Source organism: Anas platyrhynchos, chromosome 3, assembly GCF_047663525.1.
Source record: "Anas platyrhynchos isolate ZD024472 breed Pekin duck chromosome 3, IASCAAS_PekinDuck_T2T, whole genome shotgun sequence".
NCBI lineage: Eukaryota > Metazoa > Chordata > Aves > Anseriformes > Anatidae > Anas > Anas platyrhynchos.
The window spans coordinates 93,842,336-93,867,488 of NC_092589.1; the positions used below are offsets into that span (position 1 = coordinate 93,842,336).

At 36.4% G+C, this 25,153-nt stretch overlaps 1 protein-coding gene across 5 annotated transcripts in view; it reads left to right on the forward strand.

The window, feature by feature from the left end:
* Positions 1 to 25,153, forward strand: part of KHDRBS2 (KH RNA binding domain containing, signal transduction associated 2) — a 378,797-nt gene that overhangs the window by 11,891 nt on the left and 341,753 nt on the right. The gene's annotated exons all lie outside the window — the stretch shown is intronic.

A 25,153-nucleotide genomic window follows, 5' to 3' on the forward strand; every position in this document is an offset into this window, starting at 1 on the left:
AGCATATTTATTTATTTATTTATTTATTTATTTCTGGCTAGCTTAAACACTTAAAGCAGCATTCAGTAAAGGATAATTCAGGTTCCTTCACTGGTCTAAAACATCAATGGAGTAAAAACTAGGAAAAGATAAAATGCAGTAAGATTTTTTTATTGTCTGGGTTGGTTAGCTGCTAGAGATATGAAATGTGTGAACTAACTAAAGTGTTTGTCTTCCTGTTATTAGCATTGACACTTGTAGGTAAGTGCAGCTTATATCTTATTTGGGGCAGATGTGTAACTGCAGTCCCCTGGTTGCCTAGGCCAATCTACTTGTTGGAATATATAGCTGCTTTTTTCCCTCTCACATGCCTTGGCTTCTTCCTCAAGGAAACAAGGATTTGGTATGGAGAGAAAAGTAATGCTGTGTTGTAGTCTTGTCACAGCACTGAGTTGGATCCAGCCAAGTCTACATCAGAGCTGGGGCTTACTCCCAGGTTCAGAAGTACAGACTTTTTCACTTACATGTAATGATTGATGTGGTCAGTATTTTAAGTTAGACTGTGGTGTTTTTTTCACTTTTCCTTCCTTCTACAGATGAAAATCCTCAGGATGAATTAGTTCATTAGTTCATGTCAGTGTGAACCTTGAACTGTGAATTTATTAGGACAAAGCTTGTTGTATGCATCAGACTGGAGTGTTCCTCAGTTGTTGCTTTAAACACCTGAGGTGGGGAGCACAGATAATAGTGATTGTCTCTTTCCCACAGAGATCTCTGTTCAATTTATTGTGTTAATTTTTTCTCCCAGTCTTAATACTTGTTTTTTGAGTCTTAACCTGGCACACTGGCTCTTTCTGTGGACATTCAGAATCTTCAGGTGTTTGCTTATTTTATGAAGGTTTTATTGTCTTCAGTCTCAAAAATGGATCTTCCTGCAAGACACCACTGGATGTATTGCATCTTGGCTTGAGTTTTGCTGTGCTGTTCTAGTTCCATGCTCCTTTTATTTCCCCTCCAGTCTCTTCTCATGTGAGGTTGGCTTCTCAATACAGTAGCAATATACCTTATATCTGTAATCTGAAGTGGTTGGATTTATTAGTACCCAATAAATGCTGTGTCATCAAAACTTAATATACAGTCTTCAAACACTTTTCCCAGTTTCTCCTCTTATCTAAGATGGTTTAACTTTCCTGCTATTGGATAATGTGTTCTTTCTTAGATGATACACAAATTCTTCTACATTGTCAACAATTACATATTTTAATTGGTTTGTACAACAGCAAAACAAACAAAAAAAAAACAATCAACAAAAAAACAACAAACTTACACATTCAAGTACAAAATATGTTAAGTATTAATTGCAGCTAAATGATATTAAAAGTTTTTAGATCATAAGTTTGCAGAAGCGAAAAAGTAGTCCTCAGTTTGGCCGAGATGTGACAAAAGGAGCAGGGGTCATCCTCTTGGGCCATGATGTTGTTGTATAGCCAGTATGTATAAATGTATTTTTTTGTACGCTTGTAGTTAAATACCAGCAATTGTGGTGCTTATCTCTGCATCTATACAAGCATTTGTCATGCATGTTTTCGACAAAACAGAAAAAAGGAACTGTAATTTCAGAGATTAAGAATGGTGGCATTGAGATTAAATTACTTCTACAAAGTTGTAGAGGAAATCTATGATCAGGTTGGGAACTGCTTGTGCATCTTCAGAGTCCCACTTCATTTCATTTTCTTCAGGATTACCCTTTCTTTTCACACAAGATAAAGGATTTATCCTTTGTTACCCCATTCCTGTTGAGCAAACCTTCCTTCTGTAATGTAACAGATAAGCAGGGAAGCACAGGCTGCCTCAAACAGCTATGACAGAAGAATGGAATTTTAGTAGAAAATAGTGTGTGAATGAAAATAAGTTATTAAGGTACATTGGGTATGGCTTTTTCTATTTGCTACTCAATTGAAAGTGACAGGCTTTCTTCAGTGGTCTCCAAAAATACATTCTTGACTCCTGATTGTAGTCACAGAAGGTTTCTAGGGTCTCTGCTAACAGGTAGAGAGACAGAGGACAACAATACTTTAACTCTATGAATATAATAAAGCGTTACCCCAAACCTAACAAAATAATATTAAATGAAATCATTTCCCTAAGCAGGAAAATTATGTACATGTTTTCTTAAAATTTCTTGCTAAATAACAGTATAAATAACACTACTTGGTAAAAAGCAAGCTTGATTAACTCTGAAACTGCCGACATCTGTGTTATATTGCCTCTACTTACAACTACAGCTTATGCAGCATGCTGCCACTGATACCAAAATGAGTTTAGAATCTGAAAGACTATAATGAAAGTATCTTTGAGCTGATCACTTGCCAAGAGGTGAAGTTTTGATATTTCTTCCAACATTGCCCAACACTCAATTAATGAACAAAGACAACAGAACTTCAGTCATGGTCTGCAATAAAAAAATTCAGTATTATCACATTTGTCTGAAAAACTTTGCATCTGGGTAGCAGCTGACTATCAATGTATCTTATTGGAAAAAGTAAATGAGTGAGGTAAAACAGTCTCAACCTGTGAGACATCTCTGTGGCTTGTGATATTCCACGAGGTACTCTTTGATCTGGCTCACAAATGGCCCTCTGGAATTTAGTCCTTCATTTGAATGCAGAGTAGTGCAAATGTCATTACAAACCCATGACCTCTGAGTTCTAAAACTTCCCTCATCTCTCATGATTTAAAATTATATAGCCTGAGGTGCATGGACTAGGAAAAGATGTTTGGTCCAGAGGCATGTCACAGCACAGCCAAGATGATGATTAAACTTTAGTAAGAGTTATTCTGAAAGAAAACCAGTACCATTTTACAGTAACAATTTACCAGAGACCTTTAAAAATAATTATCTGGTGTTTGCTAATATCTGTTCGATGATGTTAGATGTCTAGAATTAAGAATATTGTATGTGTGTGTCATAGGTTTATTTTTGGCTGCCTTAATGCTGTCATAACAATATCCTTGTTTCCTTAAAGAAAAAAGGACAACTGCAGGGGAAAAAAAATGGAACCTTTAATATCCGTTTGGGTTGACAAAGGGATATCTTTCAGCTGTTTTGTACAACTGCACAAGCAAACCAATAACTAGACAAGATTTGCTGATAATTCAGCACTTGAGTACAGTTAATTTTTAAGATTTTTCTTGTGCCTGAACACAAGTTGTAACTCCAGTTCAAGTTGATTATTTTTAGCTCTGTGAAAGTACAGGATTAACCTTATAGATACTGTATTGTATAAACAGACTGAGATATGATGTAGCACGTACCTTCTTGAGAAAAGATGAGAAGATGTATTTAAGAAACATAATTACTGCTAATGAATGAAAGAAGTATTCTTCAGATGTTGCAATACATAATCTATCTGATTGATGGTACTGCTTTATCTAAAATGGTTGAATATGCCATCCACACTAACAATATTTTCTGCATGCCATCTTGCTAATATCAGTCATGCCTGAAGATACATTTAGCAAAATATGATGAACAACTCTCCTATAGTATTGGACATGCTTGAGTCTCACAGCTCTTGAAGGCTGGTTTGCCAATACAGTAGATCATCTGATGGCTTGTTCCTACTCTTAAATACGGGATTGTTATTGATTTTTTTAAAAAAATTTAAGTTTTCTTTAGAGCTTTGTGTAGTTCTTTCCCCATATATTTCCTTGTTGCAATATCCCTTTAGTTTGTATCCCTTTTGTTGTGACATGTCATAAGGCCCTTCCATTTTTTTACTTCTAATTTTTCTTAACTAATTCTACTGCCTTCATTTTACAAGTGATCTTGTTATGTATCTATCTGAACATACTGTATCTATATAAATTCTTTTCTTTATTCTTTCATAATCTTTGCACTTACTTTCCTGAAATGTTGTCCTGTGTCATGTAATGTCCTTGTTTAATTTACAGGTTTAGTGCAGTAGTTTTTTATCGCTCCCTGTTTGTCAGGGAACTGACCACTATAAGACAGAAGTAAATGGTCTGTAAATGCTATCCGGAGGGTTTGGAATATCTTTTGGAGATGCCTCCTAAAGCGTCCCTCTGTTCATACTGTGTTCTTGTTGCCTGCTCATTTACAGTTTCTGCTCTGCTTGGTGCTGTAACCTTTTCTTCAACATGCCAACAGACACTTTCTGTTGTTGTCACTATTGTTTTAGTGACCTCTGGCCTTTTTTAGTTAAGTATTGAACCCATCTCTCTAACCATTCTCTCCATTAACTTCAGAAGTTTGTGATTATCTCTGCAAGAATACCAACCAAGCACTGTTCTTTCTCTTGTAAGAATGACTGTCTTTTACTGTATCTCTTGCAACACACTCATGTTCTAGGCATGTCATTGTTTCTTAAATAGCAAGCTGTTTCAACCCACTTTCTGATTTTATTTTACCTTTTATTCACCCACACATTGTATTTTAACTTCAACAACTGTCAAACACATTGTTGCACAACATGTATCTTAATCACTCTTCTGTCAGTTGTCTTGCTTGTATTTTTGGCTATGATGTACTGCAAATTCATAAAACTAAGCAGAGAGACAATAACAGCCTGCACACTTATCATAGAACCACAGAATGACTTGGTTTGGAAGGGACCGTAAAGATGACCTAGTTCCAACTAGGTGGTCTTCAGGCCATTGACAGGGATGCAACCCACTAGATCAGATTGCCCAGGACACCATTCAACCTCACCTTAAACAATTCCAGGGATGGCGCATCCACAGCTTCGCAAAGAAGACCGTTAATGGATTGGAAGGACAGTGAAAGAAACAAACAAACAAAAAACAACAAACAAACAAAAACAAAAAACTGGGCTGGATAATACCAATTTTGCTTTGAGGAAAAAATAAGGACAACGTGGTTGAGGTCTACTGCAGGCCACCTGATTAAGGGTAGCCTGTGGATGAGGCATTCTTGCTTCAATTACAAGTGTCATGGTTGTACCCTCTCATCCTGGTGATTGACTTCAACCATCTGGATGTCTGCTGGGAAAACTACACAGCAGGCTGTAAGCAATACAGGAGATTCCTAGAGTATGTTGTGTATATATATGTATGTATGTATAACTTTCTGATCCAGATATTGGGCAAACTTCAGAAGGATTTATGAAAATTCATCTTACTATGCTGAGAAAATGGTGGTGGTATGCAGGAATATGCCACATAAATGTACACCTGACTTTTTGGTGCTTGACAAAAGCTAAAAATATACTTTTATTGAAAAATGTTACTTTGCTGCCATTAAATACTCCCAGTGAAAGTGCAATAATTTAGCTACAGCTGTTGTCATGTTACTATGTGTTACCTTACTGGCTGTTAATCACACCTTAATATTTTAGCTTTCTTCATAATGGATTTTTTTTATTAACTGTGGTTTGTCAAGTACTTGTTTTATAACACCTATTCCCGATGCTCTTATCTTGCTACTGCTACTTGTCCTTTCAGTGGGAAAGGGCATTTCAGGGAAGATTTACAGAGGACACAGATGGGAATCTTAGTCGTCCAGTTACCATGTGCATTCTTTGTCATTGGCATGGTCCTGCTATTGTGCAGCACCATTTGAAGAAAGGTTTTGCCTCTGCAGATTTTTTGCTCTGTTATCTAATGTTTTTTTTTCTTTTTTTTTTCCTCTAGAGTCTGAAATTATGATTTTCTCTAATAGTGTTTGCAATTAGATTAGAAAACTTGCTATTGATGTTCAAACTAGGAGGAGTGAGATCATGACAAAAATATTCTAATTTTAAACATATAGTACAGACTGCATAGAAAGGTGGAAAATGTTTATGCGTTGTCAAAGCCACTTCTCAATCTTGGGATCCTCCCTGTCCTTTGTTTGACATTAGTTTTCTTCTAGAGCTCTACAAAATTTGAGATATAATGGTAATGGTAAAATGATGCTATTAAAGTAAATGGAGTCAACTCTGCAGAGCTGGTTGGTTTCAGGTGGTCTTTGCATGGTTTGAAGGTAGTGTAGAGGAGAGAAAATCATCATCTTTAGTGTCCCATGAGGAAGAATTTTCTTTTCCTGTGAATTTACTCACATTGCCTTCAAAGTGCAAATTCTTCTTGCCTTTATAAAGACTTCTTAGACTTCTGCATGGCATAACAAAACATGCATAAACCAAAAAGCAGTGCTGTTTAAAGATCTGCTGATTCAAAAGAATACAAGCAAAAAAAAGTTTAATGGCTTATAAAAATAAAGCTCAGGTAGAAAAAACAATTAGTTGTTTATCATGTTTAAATGGAATTTCCATTACCAATCCAATGGTATTTGGATTTGTGCCTATTGCCTCTTGTCCTGCCTATTGCTGGATACCACTGAGAAGAGCATTGGTCCAACTTGTTTGTATTTTCCCTTCAGTTATTTACAGACACTGCTAAGATCCCCCTGAGCCTTATCTTTGTAGGTTGAACAGTTCCAACTCTCTCAGCCTTTCCTCGTGAGATACTCCAGTCCCTTCATCCTTGTGACCTCTCCAGTAGCTCCATACCTTTCTTGTACTGGGGAGCCCAGAACTGAACATAGGACTCCAGGTGTGGCCTCACCAGGTCTAAGATCATCTCCCTTGACCTGCTAGCCACACTTTTAATGCAGTCCAGGAAGCTGTTGGCCTTCTGTGTGACAGGGACACGTTGCTGACTCATGGACAGTTTGGCAACTACTGGAACTGGCAAGTTTTGTTACGCAAAACTGCTTTCCAACTGTTTGACATTCAGCTTGTATCAGTACCTGGGGTTATACCAGGTGTGGGACCTAGCATTTCCATTTGAACTGTTCAAATAGAGTAGTTCATTTGGAAGCGACCTTCAACCCCTTTTAACCACATATATCAGTACAGGCTGGGGGATGACCTGCTGGAGAGGAGCTCTGTGGAGAAGGACTTGAGGGTCCTTGTAGACAGCAGGTTGGCTATGAGCCAGCAGTGTACCTTGATGGCCAAGAAGGCCGATGGGATCCTAGCATGCATTAAAAGGAGTGTGGCCAGCAGGTCAAGGGAGGTGATCCTCCCCCTCTAATCTGCCATGGTCAGGCCTCACCTGGAGTACTGTGTCCAGTTCTGGGTTCTCCAGTACAAAAAAAGACAAGAATCTTCTGGAAAGAGCCCAGCAGAGGGCCACATAGATGATACAGGGCCTGGAGCATCTTCCCTATGAGGAAAGGCTGAGAGACCTGGGTCTGTTCAGCCTGGAGAAAAGACTGAGAGGGGATCTTATCAATGTTTATACCAATGTTTTAAATGTGTTTATACACCTGAAGTGTGAGAGAAAAAAGGATATGGCTAACCTCTTTTCAGTGGTTTACGGGGACAGGACAAGGTGTAATGCCCACAAAATGGAGCACAGGAAGTTCTGCACCAACATCGGAATGAACCTCTTCACGGTGAGGGTGACGGAGTGCTGAAACAGGCTGCCCAGGGAGGTTATGGAGTCTCCATCTCTGGAGATATTCAAGGCCTGTCTGGATGCCTACCTGTGCAATTTGCTCTAGGGAACCTGCTTTGGCAGGACCCGATGATCTCTTGAGGTCCCTTCCAAGCCCTTCAGTTCTGTGATTCAGAGATCATCTACTCCAACTGCTTGACCTCTTCAGGGCTAACCAAAAGTTAGAGCACATGAAGGCACTGTCCAAGTGATACTTGAGTACTGACAAACATGGGGCATCAGCCATCTCTCTGGGAAGCCTGTTCCAGTGTTTGACCACCCTCACGGTAAAGCCATTTTTCCTAGTGCACAGTTTGAACCTCCCCTGGTGCAGCTTTGTGCTGTTCCCATGTGTCCTGTCATTACTTACCAGGGAGAAAAGACTGGCACCTCCCTCTCTACTTCTGCTCAGCAAGTTGCAGAGAACAATGAAGCTGCCTCTCAACTTCCTTTTCTCCAGACTACACAACCCAAGTTTCCTCAGCCTCTGTTCATAGGACATACCTTCCCACCCTTTTACCAGCTTTGCTGTCCTCCTCTGGATGGTTTCAATGACCTTAATATCCTTTTTATATTGTGGAACCCTGAACTGCACACAAGATTTAAGGGGAGGCCTCACCAGTGCTAAATACACGTATAGCAGGAGAATCACCTCTTTTGGTGATGGCTGGCTATGTTGCTTTTAATACATATACATCCCAAAATATCATTTGCCCTCTTGGCTGTCAGGGCATACTGCTGGTTTGTGCTGAGCCTGCTGTCAACTGACAACCCCAGATTCCTTTCTCCTGAGCTGCTCTCCAGCCACTTGTTTCCCAATCAGTGCTTGTATCCATTGTCACTCTGTTCCAGGTGCAGCACCCAGCATTTATCCTTGTTGAACTTCATGTTGTTGCTGATTGCCCAGTGCTCCAATGTATCTAGATCCCTCTGCAAATCTTCTCATCCCTCCCAGGATTCAACAGCACCTGCCCATTTAGTATCATCAGCAAACCTGAGGTTCCTGTGAATGTCAATAAAACCCTCTGTTTTATCAATCACTACTACCAGTGTTGTCATCTGCATACTTGCTGAGGTAGCAGTTTGTTCTATCATCCAGGTGAAGAATGTTAAATGGTATTTGATCCAATATGTGGTTTGTAAGGGCTTTAATCTTTAATTGAATGCTACCCTTACCTGGATTCCTAATTTATTAATTATGAAAAATGTAGAGAAAACATGCAAGTATTGACAAGATAAGTGAATAGCTTCTTTTTTTCCCTGTTTTTTTTTTTTTTTTTTTCCTGGTTTATGATCTTCTCTATGCACTTAATGGAGTTAGGAAGGTTAGTATGACAAGTAGAACAGTAGGAGTCTGCATATATTTAATTTGATGCAACCTGTTCCTTGTGAATTGCTCAGAATACATATGCGTCTAATAGTTACAGGGCTACTTCCATGGTAAGTATTTAACTTCCTGAAGGTTTTTTTTTATTATTTTCTCCTTTTGCTATGATGTTTCTTCTGATTTTTATCGTGTATTTTTTAATATTAGTCTGTTTCAGTCTACTAATCTAGATTTAGTTAACAGCCTCTTCTGGTATGTTTTATTTTGTCAATGATTAACTTATTTTCTTAATCTTTTCTTGACTTCATTTTCTTAATCTTTCTTCATAGTTTTGTCAGTGGCATCACCAGTGTCTTATGCTGAACTCTGCTATGTTGACAGGCTGCAATTAATGTTGCCTTCACCTAAGCCTTCAATTATCAAATTAAGATAAAACTTATCTATTTTCATTGTCTTAGCATAATTATGACTTAAAAGAAAACTGATCAATTCATTTTCATATATAGTTTATCTAGCCTTACTTTGAAATATATAGTAAACACCATAAAGAGGGTGTTCATTACAAGTGAGATGACAGAGGACTGCTGCAAGTCTGCAGACCAAATGAAGTATTATTGTCTCCAACACATTAAGTTTAAGACTCATATATATGCTGAATGGGTGGATGCTGAAAGGGAATAGTATAAGTTTTACCAAGAAACAACACCGAGTGACTGCAGCTGTCTTTCTAGCTCACCTAATGAATGTACAAGTGAGGAGTACCCCTAGTTTGCTGACTCCACATTGTGGATGCCTCCTCTGTGGGCTTTCTGCTCTCTGCATATATACATATATATATGTATGTGTGTATACATATATATATATATATATATGTATACACACATACATATTTTTGCTTACAGTGAGATTAATGTTGTTTAATTCTGTTCATTTGACGCTGGAACTCTTTCTCCAGATTCAACAAGGCTAAATTGCTAACCTACTGCAAAGGTTCAAAAAATAGTTTCACAAAACTAAAACAGCTTACTTGCATTAATCTCTAATGATGATCATATTTGCAAGCTGAGGAGTGCCTGTTCCTGTTTGGTATAAGAACCTTCATGTTCAGTATTTTTTTTTTCCCCCTGATGTCTTAACTTCTTTGCTGGAGTTCTTCCCTGCAATAAAGAGTTTTTTTTTTTTTTTTTTTTTTTTTTCTTTAAATGTGGTATGTCTTTTAGGGCATGATGGGCTGTAGGTAGTATTTAAACTGCCACTTGACAAATCACGTTTTGCTAATAATTTCTACATTTAGGTCAGATCATAAAATTGCTACTGGAAGTTCTTGCAGCCAGCAAAGAAAATGAAATGCAATTATCTCAATGACACCAATAAATACGAGCTCTTTAACCTGAGCTTTTAAAGGATACTGCTGTAAGCCCATATCCATAGCAGTCAAAGAGATAATTATATTTTGAATAAGTCATACATCTGTTTTATGTTTTATAAACTGTAGTAGTAAAGCTTTGTTTGATCTTCAGCCTGAAGATCAAACCTTCTGCCTGTCCCCAGCAGATCACCTCAAAGTCCACCAGGGAAGTGGAAAATTACAATTTATAGATCAAACTGCAGGGGACGAAGGGGCAAAATGAGACTTTCAGTGATGAAACTTTAACTTTTTTATGCTATACAGTTTTTTCAAATTTAAGTACGATATTGAAAGTTTGATAGGGTACCTAAAAGCTGTGAGTAGCAAATATCTTGTGTGCTTGTAATTTCAGTGTAAATCTGTGTATGTAGCTGACAGAATTTGAGTAAAAACAAACAAATTGCTATCTTGTTATACATTTCTCTCACTATCTTAGTGCATTGTTTTAAATTCAGTTTTGTTAATTATTTTTTTTTTTTTAGTTTTACCAGTTGAAAAAATTTAAGGTGACATGCTTTGGCAACATCTTTCCAGATTTGAAAATTGGAAAATTATTGGAAAATTGGAAAATTTTCCTTGCTACCAGCTGCCATAAGGCAATTTCTTTGGCCCCACTTGCAGTACTGATAGCTGAGAATGTGATGGGAAGATGCTCAGCCTAGCTAGACTTGATGTCACTGATACATGGTTCCTGGACCACGGTACAGAAAGATAACTGCCTTGTGTGGAACAGATTCAACTTCAGTCAGGATTGTTTCAGCATTGTGCCATGCCTTACCTAGTTTAATATAAATTTCATGGTTTTCAATTAATTTGCAAACACCTCATTCATCTAGGATGTCTTTAAACTGCTTTTTCCAAAATCTGATCCTAGATTTCTCTTTTGATGATAGTCTTTACTACGTTAATCATCTTATTATAGCAACCTCTATTTATGTATTTATTTTAAAGAGGCTGAAATATAAATAACTAATTAGCTCTGGGTGCCTTAATGTCATCTGTTACGTTACTAGCTTTAACTTTGCCTCTTGCTTGTCAGAAATAGGGTTAGTAGGGTTTGTGTACGCTTCAGTGTATTCTAAAAGCATGACTTGGTTTATGTTCTTGACAAGAGTTTAAAAAAAATGAACAGCATCATTACTAAAACACAGTGCTAGTAAATCTAGATATCTTCTATATGGATGAACTTCTGAATTCTTGAAGTATAAATTTTTAGTTATATGAAACATCAAATTACAGCATAAAACAACTGAACAAGAAAATTATAATATTGAATTAACATAGATAAAGATGGGTGCTATAAGTGAATCATTTTAGGTAATTTTTCTACCCAAATACAGCTGTTTTCCTCTGAAACCACCTTTTCTTTTGGATTTAATTCTCACAAAACTACAATGGTTATTTATGTACTGAACTGAAATGGAAACAATTATTTACAATTTTCAGGGATTGAGAAACTGAAAATTGTTTAAGTCAGCAAATGAGAATGCCAACTGGGAGTCCAGATGTGACAGGAACTACAAAGACATGTGAAAGAATTCAGACAGTCAAAAAGCTTGAGGACAGTCATTACTTAGCAAATACATATCTGTGTAGCTGTAAGACCAGAGTTTACATAGAAATGGGTTTATAAATGCAAACAGTATTTGGTGATATTTGACGAGTGTTTTTTGTTTATGACTTTACAAAAGTTTCACAGGATTACTGAATACAGTTAGCTGCAGTAATAGTGACAAGCCATAAAAATGAATACAATAAAATGAACCCAATTAGATAAAACAGATACTTTCATCCTGTTTACCTGTTCCATACCCCCAAGGTTCCCTTCCTATTTCCAACTTTTATTACTAGAGCTTTACAGACATACAGTTTTACGGTGTTTTGAACACAGGAGAAGGCTGTTGTGTGCATTCCTCACATGGTCAGCTATTGCTGTTTTTCATGTGCTTAATGGTTTCATCTACAGCAAGCTAATTTTTTCATTTTCACTTACATTTTCCCCCATTGGTTCTGGAAATAATGGGGGAATAATAAAATGTGTGTACATACATAAATATATTTTTATGTGTGTGGAAAAAAAAAAAAACAAACAAGAAACAGGCAAATGGTAGTTAGCCCAAAAAACTCTTAAAAAAATAAATAACAACAACAGAAAAAAACAAACAAACAAAAACCAGCTCACCTCTGTCTGAAGACAGTATGACATTTTATAGACTGGGGTATTATAATTCAGCGTAAAGTCACCAGCAAAAATTATTGAAACAGATTCAAGTGATCAATAACATTGATTATTGGGATAACCATGCCCATAATGTAACGTTTTCTTCCTAAACAATTCCTCCCCAGGAGTCGGGATATGTATATTTACGTATATTTAGTTTGCTTGGGGGTGAAACTTCCAGCTGATTATTTCTCTCCTATGCTGCTTAAGCTCATTTCCCCCTAGCTGCCAGAGAAAGCCACTATTCCCTAAGCTGTTAGGATCTTCAGAGGCATTTTGCCTCTGTTCCAAGCCCCTTTCTCTCAAGTCAAGAGGCTGGAGAGATGCCAGTAAGGAGGTGCTGGGGAGGGGAGGTTGTGGAGCTGGATTTTCCATTTGAAGTGTAGCATGTACTGCAGTCCATCAAGCATTTAGAGAAAATAAGGTTTGATTGTGAGCTTCATGTTTTCTAACAAGGAATCAATGCTGTCTTCAAACCTGATATTTGAATTATACCATTGAAAACTGCCATGAAGTTGTGGTGAACAAGTGGATTTGAGCATATATTTTGTTGATGGGGATAGTTTCATTTGCAACACAACAGTTTAAGATCAATTATTGGTATATACTTTTTAAGCTTTTTTTTTTTTAAACAATTCTCTAGTCTTTTAGAAAGTAGTCATCAGTCTTTTAAGGGAATTTATATTGGTTGAATAACTATACACAGAATATAGCTTTCTAATATAGTAATATACTTTATTTTACTTTCACTTTCTTTAATGACCAAAATGAGAACTAGAATAATTTTGTAAAACATCTGATTGGATTGAAATAACATTATTAATAGAAACAGCCATATGAAATTATCCAGGTTCAATTCATTTCTGTTTCATTGTCCTCTAATTTCATTTATGAACTAGGTTATAAATTTCACAGGGTGGGGGCTTTGCCTATTTGGCATCTGTGAAACATCATATATGCTTTTAGAGCATTATGCAAATCTTAAATACCATGAACAAAACAATTTATGAAAGTGGAGAATTGGTGTGGCATGCTGTATTTCTTAACCAGTACTTGTACTGTTGATTGCAGCATCACTGATTCTTAGGAAATGATACTGTCCTTAGGAAAGGAGACTCTCCAAATGGCAGAGCAGCATGTTTCATGAGTATTTCAGGTAAACTGAAGACTGATTAAAGACAGAATAATACATTTGCGTAATGTGATAGGGTGAAAACATCAGAATTTCTTTTAAGGAATTTTTTTTTCTGGCTGCCAGAGTTAATAAATAAATTAATGAAACACAGGTAAAGTACATAAAGGTGACCTGTCAGGCTAAATGTTCTAGGATTTTCACAAAGCCTTCAGGGTTCTTTGTAGCAGGCTTCAAAGAAAATGAATAGTGAGGAAGTTATGTTAATATAACTATGTTCACAGTAAAGAACATAACTTAGGTGTGGTTTAAAACCTAATTATGCTTAAAACAGTAACAGGGGTCTGGGTCTGATACAGCAATAGGAGTGGAGTTAATAAACGCTGCTGATTCTGAGGAAGTGGGCTGCACACTGTCAAAACTTCCTTATGTTTGACTTGTGATTAGGAAGAGCTGTTCAGAACTATGAAATTCCAGATCATAAATGCATCATGAGAAACCCTGTGACACAGTCAGATGCACCTGCATTTGAGTAACTAGTTTAATGGGTAAGACTTTCAGGACATGAGGCTATCATTTGATGTGGATACTTATTACAGGATGAAGTAGAAAGGGACCAACTGTGTTTATGAAATTCAGTACTAACAGAAAATAATTATAACATTGTTTTAGTGAATACTTTAATTGGTAAGGATGAGATATGAAATTACATTAATTTTACTAGAAGAAAGAGGTGTATTTAGTGATTTTATTTTAAAGAACTAGTGAAGTACAAAGTACCCTTTACAATTACATGACTGACTTGCAATGAATTATGCAAAAACAACTTTAATTTATTTTGCAGGAAGGCTAAAGACATGCTTTAGCCAGCTATTAAGGAAAATTAATCAACTGTCTTTTACTTCCTTTTCAAAAAACAACAACAACAAAAAACACCCCCAAAAAAGGTAGATAGTTGTAAAATTAAGAAGTGAATTAAAAACCTATAAACCTATAAAATGAAATAATTATGCACTGTAGTCATCACATGAAAATTAATTCCACAGGGCATTTAATCAAAAGCTGAGGATTGACTTTCACTTTCTGTTAAGTACTGCATACCTAGAAACAAAGTTGACTCTCCACTGCACTGTGCTCTATATATTCTTTTAAATGTGTATAAGATTGGAAAAAAAATGCTGTCAGTTTGGGAGAAGAGTATTTTCCTTTTTCTCAGGTGGAAATGACTAAGTTCAAAATCAGTGGAAATTCAGACTGCATCCATTTACAAGTTTGAATAGGGACTTTGTATACAGGTGTTCTTTCCATATATCTTAACTTTTGAGAAATTCAGTTAGACTGGGAATAGTTCAGTAGATTAGGAATAGTCTCATGCCAGAATGCTCCTAATACTTGACTCTCTGTTCGTGTTTGTTGTGAGCTTTTTAGGTCACAAAATAATCCTGGTTATTTTGTTATCCGGAAGACTTGCATTGCTATTGCAAAGTAACATAGATAGTTATTTTCATGTACCCATACATTTATATACATGTTAACAAAGTCTTATGTGTAATTGAATTCATGCATGTTGAGTGCATTGTTGTGAATTTTGTGGAGTTAATGTTGATGACCTTCCACTGGATCATGTTTGCTTGATATGCTGGCACAGAAATGAGGTGAAATACTTGGAAACAAGAATCTGAAAACTCTTCACTTTAAGTAAATTCGAAAGCATCTCTGCTATGGAGCCTATGTAGGGTGTGGAAAAGTGGTGAAAGGATCCATGTTCATGCTCCTCTCCTCTAATCCCCAGTTTGTTCTTTCTGCCATACATCAAGGCCATATCTACAGTAGCTAATGAAACAGACACAAGGACAGGGGCTTTTGCCCATTCAGTGAAACTTTAGGATATTTCCTGATATGGTTTTGGAGCAATCCAACTGGAATTCTTCCAAACAAGACCTGGGCATGGTTCAGAGCACGAGCTAGGAGCTGCTAAGTACAAGTATTTGCCTTGGTTGGAAGTGTTCAGATGAACAGATGTGAGTTGCATGACAGTTGATCTCAGGGATGGGAAATGCTTGCTGGCCCTATTGTATGCCCCTAGCACAGTTGTAAATTAAGATGTTGGTAATGCAAGTCCCTTTCATCTGTCTTTTCTCCTACTTTCAGGCTTGTACAGCTCCAAATTATGAGACTACATCGCTCATCGTATACTTTCCCTCTCCATTCTCCACAAAATTGCTTTCATGCTACAGTTGACTTTAGTTGTCCCTACTCTTGCTCTTCAGTATATCTCTTCTTTCTACCAGTTTCCTTAAGCTGCCATGTCTGGTGCTCCCTCCTTAAAAACTTGGTTATTCTACATTATTTAGTACATGATTCAGAACTTCCACAATGTGGATGAAGGCTTTAAAAAGCAGAGCACATAGTATCTCAGCCTAGTTCCACAGCTTTCTCCCCTTCTTTCCTCTTGCCCTCTCACCCTTTCTCCAACAAGGTTTTACTTTTGTTAGGTTTTTAGGTTGTAATTTCCTTAGGCAGAAAATATCTGTACCTTGTTCTGCTTGTTTTTCAAGAATGATTGGAAGAAGTGATAGGAACATCATGCTTTTCACAAGCCTCTGCTAATCTTTCTAAAGAAATAATGCTACTGATGGCCTCAGAGTTTTCCATACATATCATTTATAACTAGTTGTGAGCTTAGATTGTTTTTGTGCTAGAAGTAGATAACAGAGAATCTGGACATTAGAGGAAAATTTTGAATATACTACATGCAGAAAGGGGAAAAAAAAAAAAAACAACCAAACAAAAAACACAAAACCTTACTGCTTCTAATTTACTCATCTACCAAAAATATTGAAATATTCCTTATTGCAGAAAATTAAAATAAAGGTGCAAAGCATTGGACAAGAGAATAGCTTAAAGGTAATTTAGATTTAAATTACATCAGAAAGTCAGAGTAGCATGTTTGTAACAGTATCTTTATTTGTAACAGTATCTTTATTTCCAATGAGTGTTGCCCATAGACTGTTAATGCAAATTAAAAGCCACTCTCAAACTTCCATGCAGACAGTGGCTAAAGAGATGGTCTGTTTTGTTGGGTGTTATTACTGAAGCTGGAAAATAAACAAGCAAAAAAAAAAAAGAGTGTCACCATTTTGTTTGGGTTTTCTAGCTAGTGAACACATCACAGTGTTTGAACATCAAAGGACTGTTCCAGAAGTTACGGAGTTTACATTTGCTTTAAGCTGTTGATGTTGCATATCTACAACTTCAAACAGTACAGTTTGGCAATATGCTCTGAACAATGTTCTATCTTTCACATTCTTTTAGTGCAGTTTTTCTGTCAAAAAGGTTAGGATGTCTGGATTTGAAGGAGTTAAAGCCTCAAATATAAACAACCCAGGAGAATGTGCATGGTAGCACAAGGGAACGGAAAATCCAGTAAATTTAACTATTGGAATAGATGCTTTTTCTTTAGTCTTTTTAGGCCTGTTGAAATGTGAAGGCATAACATATGTGAGTCGTTTTTGAAAAAGCATCCATGTTAAGAGTGTCCTAAAAGTCAGATCAGGGCTAAGCACCAGGAATTGTTCGATTCTGAATCTAGTTTCTATCTGTTTTTGTTTGGTCACATTATTCCACTTGACTCCAGCATTAGGTATCTTGCCTAGCATTAAGTATCTTTTACCATTTTAAAAAGGTTATCCCAATAGCACAGATTTCTGAGAACTCCATTTTTATCTGATAAAGTTTGCTAAAAATGGATTAAAATTTTGGAGAAATACAGCCTAACTTTCCATGGTTATGTTTCCACAGATACAACTGTATTATGCTATACACTGTCTGCTATCTGGTATTATTTATGCCAAGATTTGTATAGCATCTGGAAGACTAAGCGTGGAATGAGTACTTCATTTATAACTGTCTGAATGGAGTAGAATACTGACAACTCCATCTGAACAACTCCCAGAATGTTTAGGGATAGGGTGATGTCTGTGGAGTATTTGGTAGTGGATCCAGAAAAGTTCTGGGAATAGATTTTTCTGAAGACCTGTAATTCTCTAGCTAACAAATTTCTTTTTGTCTTTTCTGTTAAAATATTTTTGAACTATAAATGTATCCAATTTTGTTTTCTGTAGTCACTGTGAGTTGTTTTGTGGCGTAGGGATGGGAAGAAATACTTACTTTGCTTCCAACATGTTGCTAAAATTAAGCACAAACATGTTTATAAGTGTTGCACAGATTGACCAATCTGTCTATTAATATGTCAGACAGATTGGTGCTGCTAAGTGCAGTTAAAGTCAAGATATTGGACTAGAAAGAAAGTATGGCATATTACATCAAGATTGAAAAATATGTGACTTACCTGTCACAATGTCTATCTGAAAGGTGGCTGGCTTGGATATTTCCCAGCCTGCTTGAAGCCTGAGTGTGCCCTGTATCTGCTGTTTGTAGCTGGAATGGTTGGCTCCTCTTTCTCATGGACAGTAAAAATGATGAAAACTGTTAACTCATGTTTTGTGCTAATTCATCTCTGTTAAACTTTCATGAATATTAGTTATCTAGGAGACCAAGGAGTGACAAAGCAAGTATTCTCTGGCATTAAGCTAGTCTGAAGAACACCCTGCTGCTAGAAATGTTTTTATTTATTTATTTTCACAAGGAAAATACTATGTTTTCCTGTAGTCCAAAGGTAAAGTAAGGTTGTTTTCCCCATGAGCTGAGGCAAAAATGTTCATTTTCACATTCTTCTATTACAAAACTTTGAAGTCTGTGTTAAAACTGCTTTCTCTTAGCTTAAGAAACAATTCAAAGCACTGAAAGGAAATAGACATAGCTGGGGAGAGTCCATCTTATGTTCAGTCTGTCTTCAGTTTCTAGCCCCAGAAAGAGAGAGATTAAATCTCTGAATCTGGTGGTTCTCATCTAAGGATGGGAGCTGATGTGCTGTTCAATGTTATCATCATATATATACAATGGGAATATGGTTTTCTAATTTAATTCAGGAATGACAAATGAGCTGAAATAATCATGCTTTCAGGGACATATTGTTGTACAGAAGAATGCTTAGAAGGACTGCCCTGCAATATATCTGAAGATTAATTGAAATATTAGGAAACTGAGTTGGAATTTGAGTATTAATATCCCAAAGTAAATGTTACTGATCGAAAGCTTCAGCTTGATTATGTGGACTTTGTAGAGGAGATAATTTTGAAACCTTGAACAGAAAGCAGACAAATTGTAATGTTTGAAAGACGTCTTCCTTCTGAAATAGATTTTATATCACAAAGAAATGTGACTTTTGAATCAGTAAAGCATATAAATTAGGGAAAAAGAGAAACACTTGTCAGTTATTAACAAAGTTTTAACAACTCACAGGTAACTAATAGACCATTGTTTTAATCATACTCTGAACTGTAATGTTTGAACCATGTGCCATAAAACCTTCAGTTACAATATGTTTAAAATGGCAACTTCCTACTGAATTAGGTGGCAGGTATTATCTGTGAGCATGATGTGTCTAGTCTCTGCCTGTCTCTAGATGGGCTAAGTGTTCTCCTCTGTCACTGTTCTGTCACATGCAGGACAAGCTTCGTGAACATGTTTCAGTCAATGCAAATGTAGTTAATACAGTCTATAAAACATGGAGAGATCCAGCTGAATGCTTTAGATAGTGTGTGATATTGGAAACATCCATAGAACTGACAGGTATTACAGGGCCTACCAGGAGACCTTTGCCTTCTGGCATTGAGCTGGAGAGATAGGGTATCTGACCTCTCAGGTGGTAGCAAATTGCTATATTTATGCAACTAAATCAAATCCTCACATTTTTCAATAGACATCTAAATTGAGGTATCTTAATTTGAAGCTGAATTCCACACAGATCTGAAACATATATCAAAGACTTGCAAGACATGAAATCCTATAGAAGATCTGGATTCTGCTGCCCTTTTGGTTTCAGGACAGGTAAGATGTCCTTGGGTATCTCAAACTGCACAACATGCTTCTGTTTAAGCAGCTGAAAGAAGGCCGGAGTATGTACTATCCTGTAAGTTTCTCAGATGCGATAAAAATAAAAAATCATAGAAATGCGAAGAGAATCAGTGAAGTCAGTTAAATACTATGTGGTTGTTCTAGTTCAGCTAAATCTTTGTGACCAAATGGTCTGAACAAGAATGGAGTGTTGATACTATTGTGTGTTCCAGAATTAAATCAGTCTGCCCACAACTAAAATGCTTATAAAGTGCAATTTACTTTTAAATTTTATCTTACATTTAAGACTGAATTCATAATTACAGTTATCGGGATTTTTAAACCTTATTTAAAATCTACTTTTAACCCTGTATCGTAAAGTTTATATTAATTTTTTTTGAAAATATTGTATCATTTTCTTATCAAATACCTTATGAAACATTATTTTACCAAAAAATGATCCCACATACTAGCTAACAATATATGTCAATATAAGATAGGTTGTTGTTTTGTTTGTTTGTTTGTTTTGATAAAATGATATGCAACTTGAATTCCTGTGTGATGTGGACTTATCTGATAACCAGTAGGTATTAAAGAAGAAAATAGTAGGAAAGGAAACAGCAGAAAAGAGAGAACCCCAGGATAAATACATTCAAATAAGATAGCAGTGACTAGGACCTAAGGTGATCCTAAAACTGAAAATTATATCATAAGTAAACAGAAGAGTTGGTGTATTATAAATAACTGGCTTGTACAAACAGAGTGAGTTAGTAGAATAGGATGGCAGTCCTTACAGCAATACACCCAATTGCCATACACTGTATATTAAAAGTTTAAGGACTGGAGAGGAATCATGCATTAAATTGTTTCATTGCCTTTTTTTTTTTTTTTCAGCCTTGGCTATCTGAATGTTGTCTTTTTTTTTTTTTTTTTTCTTTTGGTTGAAGAAGCAATAGTTAAGATCATAGAACCGTAGAATGGTTTGAGTTGGAAGGGACCTTAAAGATAATTTAATTCCATTTCCCCTGTCATGGGCAGGGACATCTTTCACTAGACCAGGTTGCTCAAAACTGTACCCAACCTAGCCTTGAATGCTTCCAGGGATGGGGCATCCAAAGATTCTCTGGGAAACAACTTCTTTGGGCAAGATCTAATCAAAGATATATTTGGGTCATGGGTAAAATTCTTAGCTAGCAATTTTATTAATATATCAAATTATTTATTAAAATTATTAGTGTTTTTAAAACAAAATGAATGACACTGAAGTAATTAAATGCAGCGAAAAAAAATCTTGTCATAAACACTATGTCTCTCATACAAGGGGAAAACAAAAAGCAGCGCTGTGCTCATTAGGTCACCTGAAATCTATCATAAAGAATAACATGTCTAGTTTAACTGTTGAACTTTTGGTTTAATCTCTCACATTGAACTGTCTGGGTAAAATGGCAACTTCATATAATACTAAGTTTGAGGGAAGCATCATTGTTATTTGAGAAATATTGGGAAGTACTTATTGGAGGCTGAGTAGGGAAGATTTCTGGCAGGAAATCTTGATGGCAAAATTGGAAGGATGGAAGATGTCAAAGAAGAGTTTTTAGTCACATGAAGTTCAGAGAGGAGGCTGGAAGGAAATGGTATGCAGAACATTGAGTAGGGAGAAAGTCTGCCTGAGAACTTCTGAAACTGCCAGTCTTGCATGTGATGTTTATCAGCTTTCTCAAGTGGACCTCCTTTCTGTCCTTGCTCAAGGCTGACTCAAATATTCTGATATCCAAACGCATGAGCAGTGCTTGCTGTAGTTTTGTCATTTTTTTTCATTATGCTCTGTGTGTTACCATTAAAATTTGGAAAGCAGCTTTCTTAAGTTAATGTATATAAAAATAAACACAAAACAAAACACCAACTATTTATATATAAAGTAGTCCAAGTCTTAAATAGCCATCCAAATTAATAGGAAGACAAGGGGACAGAGAAAGTTGAAGATACCTGTTTATAGCACTTATGAGGTTAATAAAGGGTGAAACAAAAAGTAAAAAAAAAAAATAAAAATAATAAATAAATCACAGAATCACAGACTGGTTGAGGTTGGAAGGGTTCTCTGAAGATCATCTAGTCCAACCCCCCCCGCCAAGCAGGATCACCTAGAGCACATTGAACAGGATGGGTTTTTTATATCTCCAGAGAAAGAGACTCCACAACGTCTCTGGGCAACCTGTTCCAGTGCTCTGTCACTCTTAAAGCGTCACATCATATTGAACTGGAACTTCCTGTGCTTCAGTTTGTGCCCGTTGCTTCTCATCCTGTCACTGGGCGTAACTGAAAAGAGTCTAGCTGCATCTTCTTTAAATCCTCATTCAGATATTTATATGTGTTGATGAGATCTCCCCTCAGTCTTCTCTTCTCCGAGATAAACAGGCACTGCTCTCTCAGCCTGTCATTGTATGACATATGCTCCTGTCCCCTAATAATCTTTGTAGCCTTCCTCTGGACTCGCTTCCGTAGTTCTATATCCCTCTTGTACTAGAGAGCCCGGAACTGGACACAATACTACAGGCTTGGCCTCATCAGGGCTAAGCAGAGGGGGAGGATCACCTCCCTTAACCACCAGGGAGGATGGTCAGCCACAAATGGTTGCAGAGAAGCAACAGAATGATTACACTGAATTTGGCCATCTCATACTGTGGACAGGTATTTGTCAGTGATTTTAATACATTAATTGGCATTTCTTAGCTATGCAAATCAAGATGGATCTCAGACCAGATTTATTCTGTGGATGTTTGTAGGTGATGTCTCCCTTGGAGATTTCAAGGCCAGGTTGGCAGGGAGCAAACCTGTTCTAGTGGAAAGTTTCCTTTGCTGTGGGGCAAGGGGTTTTGAACTAGATGATCTTCAAAGGTCTCTTCCAACCTTAAACAATCTATATCACTAATTTATTAACTTATGGGCACTGAACACCCCTGATTTTAATGGTTTATTTACAATTTCTTAAAACCTTTCTTCCCCTACCAGAACTTTAACACACAGGCCTACTGATTTTTTTTAATTCTTTTAAAAGCTTAATAAGAATGCTGATAGCCCAGTATTAAGCTTTTTCATAAATAAAAAGTAGCTATGGGTGAGCCTTATTGAAATTCATAGCTTGATCCAATTATGTTTATAATTAAAAATGAGAATGGAGATTAAATTCAGATTTTTAATTCTGCAGGCAAAACAGTTATGGAGTCTAAATTAGGTTTCATTGCTATTTGGACAACAAAGAGGCCTATTCTGTTCATTAGATTGTGCTTATATTCTGATCATTTTTGACCCTCACTCTCATACACTTTGAAGTCCACAGAAATACTGAGAGAGATGTGAAAAATAGTCATATTTCACTGCCATTCTGTTAGTACAGGGCTAAGAGTTAACAGAGTTGCAAAACTAATATTTTAATTTAGATCAGATTATGGAACTCTGATGTCAAAAATAGACCAGAACATTTTAAAGCAGGCTTTTATCTCAAAATACAGGGAATTCTTCTCAACCTTTGATTTCATTGCTGTTGTTCTGGTGAACTTCCCCAATGACATCAAAAGGCTGTAGTAATGAACACAAGAAAGTCTCTACAGGTGCATATGTCATTATTAAAATTTGTTAGCATGAAAGATAATACAAATGGAATATATATATATTTATAAATAATGTAGTTGTAATGGGTGAATGTTAAACAGTGGTCACGATAAAAGTAAAAATTTCCATATGATCATATTAACAGTATTTGTGGATGAAGAAAATTGTTCATATCTAATTCATAAGAGAAAACTGTCTATTGGCTTTACATGGCAAGGATTTCATAGAAGGGGAGCTACAGGAGTGACCAATGCAAATGGTAATTTTTTTTTTTTTTTTTTCTAAAATATGTAACCACTCGCTTCAGGTGAAAGTTCTCAGCATCTGCTTTTGTTTTATAAAAGGTAGATTTTACACAGTGCTGAGACCTATTGCTAGGTGTCAATGTGTGTAAGTCAGTGTTTCCAAATACCCCTAAATATGCCATATTTTTTCTTCAGACTTCAGTACCACTAGTAGGCTGAAGTAGTGCTCAGATTTAACTTAAATATGTTGCTCAAGAGTGCTTTATATTATTTAGTTCTCTTAAAACCTATTAGTGCCAAGAAGAAATGCCTCAGAGCTAATTTGGTTTTCAGTGCAAACAAAATGCAGGCATCCTACTCCAGGACAAATTACCCTGAGCATGCTTATCATTGTAAAGATCAATCACTACAAAGATGTAATCTTTCTGAGTTTTATGGGAAAGAATTGGAAGGAACTGTGCTAACCATCAGATGAGAGCAATTGCATGTCTGTCTTCAACTTTATAAGTGCTACTGCTTTGGGAGAAATATTACTGGCATAGTCACAGGCCCTTAAGAATTCAGTTCAGATAAAGAAATTAGACTAGTCATTGTAGGTTTACATGGAACAAAAAATTGCTCCTTAAATAATAAACTGGAAACATTTTGATGCAATTCATTTTACTGATCTCTTGTGACTTGCATAGAGAAACAGTACCGTTATTAACAATACAGTTAATATCCTAAGAACACCAAATCTTAAATCAGTTAACAAATCTAGAAATAGTGTAAGATGAGCAGAATCATGTAGCATACACAAACATTCTTTTTTGTCCATCTAACCTATTCTCTTCCCAATTCATTTGAACTCACACGTTGAAAGTTGCGTTCTTGGACCAGTAATGCTGCTAATACATTGTGAGGCTCTAATATTTCTGTAGGACTGTGTCTTCTAAACACAGGATACCACAGTCTTGATATCATAGAATCATAGAATATCCTGAGTTGGAAGGGACCCTTAAGGATCATCAAGTCCAACTCTTGACACCGCACAGGTCTACCCAAAAGTTCAGACCATGTGACTAAGTGCACAGTCCAATCTCTTCTTAAATTCAGACAGGCTCGGTGCAGTGACCACTTCCCTGGGGAGCCTGTTCCAGTGTGCAACCACCCTCTCTGTGAAGAACTTCCTCCTGATGTCAAGCCTAAATTTCCCCTGCCTCAGCTGGATTGTATTACAGAATTCAAATATCATGCAGATAGACTGGTTCTATTGTTTATTACACATAATTATTGTGTCTTTCTTAAACAAGAAGGGGGAACCAAAGTGTCAGTTGTTTTTTTTTTTTTTCCAGTTTCAGATAGGAAAGAAGACACATGAAAGTACAGTAGAACAACTTGCTTTCTTTTCATATGTTCTTAACCACAGATACCTTACTCCTTTGGACTTTATTGGCATATATATCTTTTAAAACAGTTCTTAACTATCAGTCACCATCATCTACCAATCTGCCCTGTGCATCTCATTAAATATATATATATTTAATGCTATATATATATTTAATGCTATATATATATTTTTTTTATATATTTAGTTGATATATATATATATATATATCAACTACCATTCATTCAGAAGGCTTTCATTGTTCCATGCACTTAACCTCTAAGCCACAGTGATTCTATTAGCTTTCAGAACTTCTAAATACCTTGGCGCTAGTGTTGAAAAGGTAATTCTTCATTGTGGAATGCAATTTGGTATTTGTTTTAAAAAAAGATATATACTCTGATTCACTGAACAGACATGTAGGCCTCCATCTTTTGAAGCTGTTTA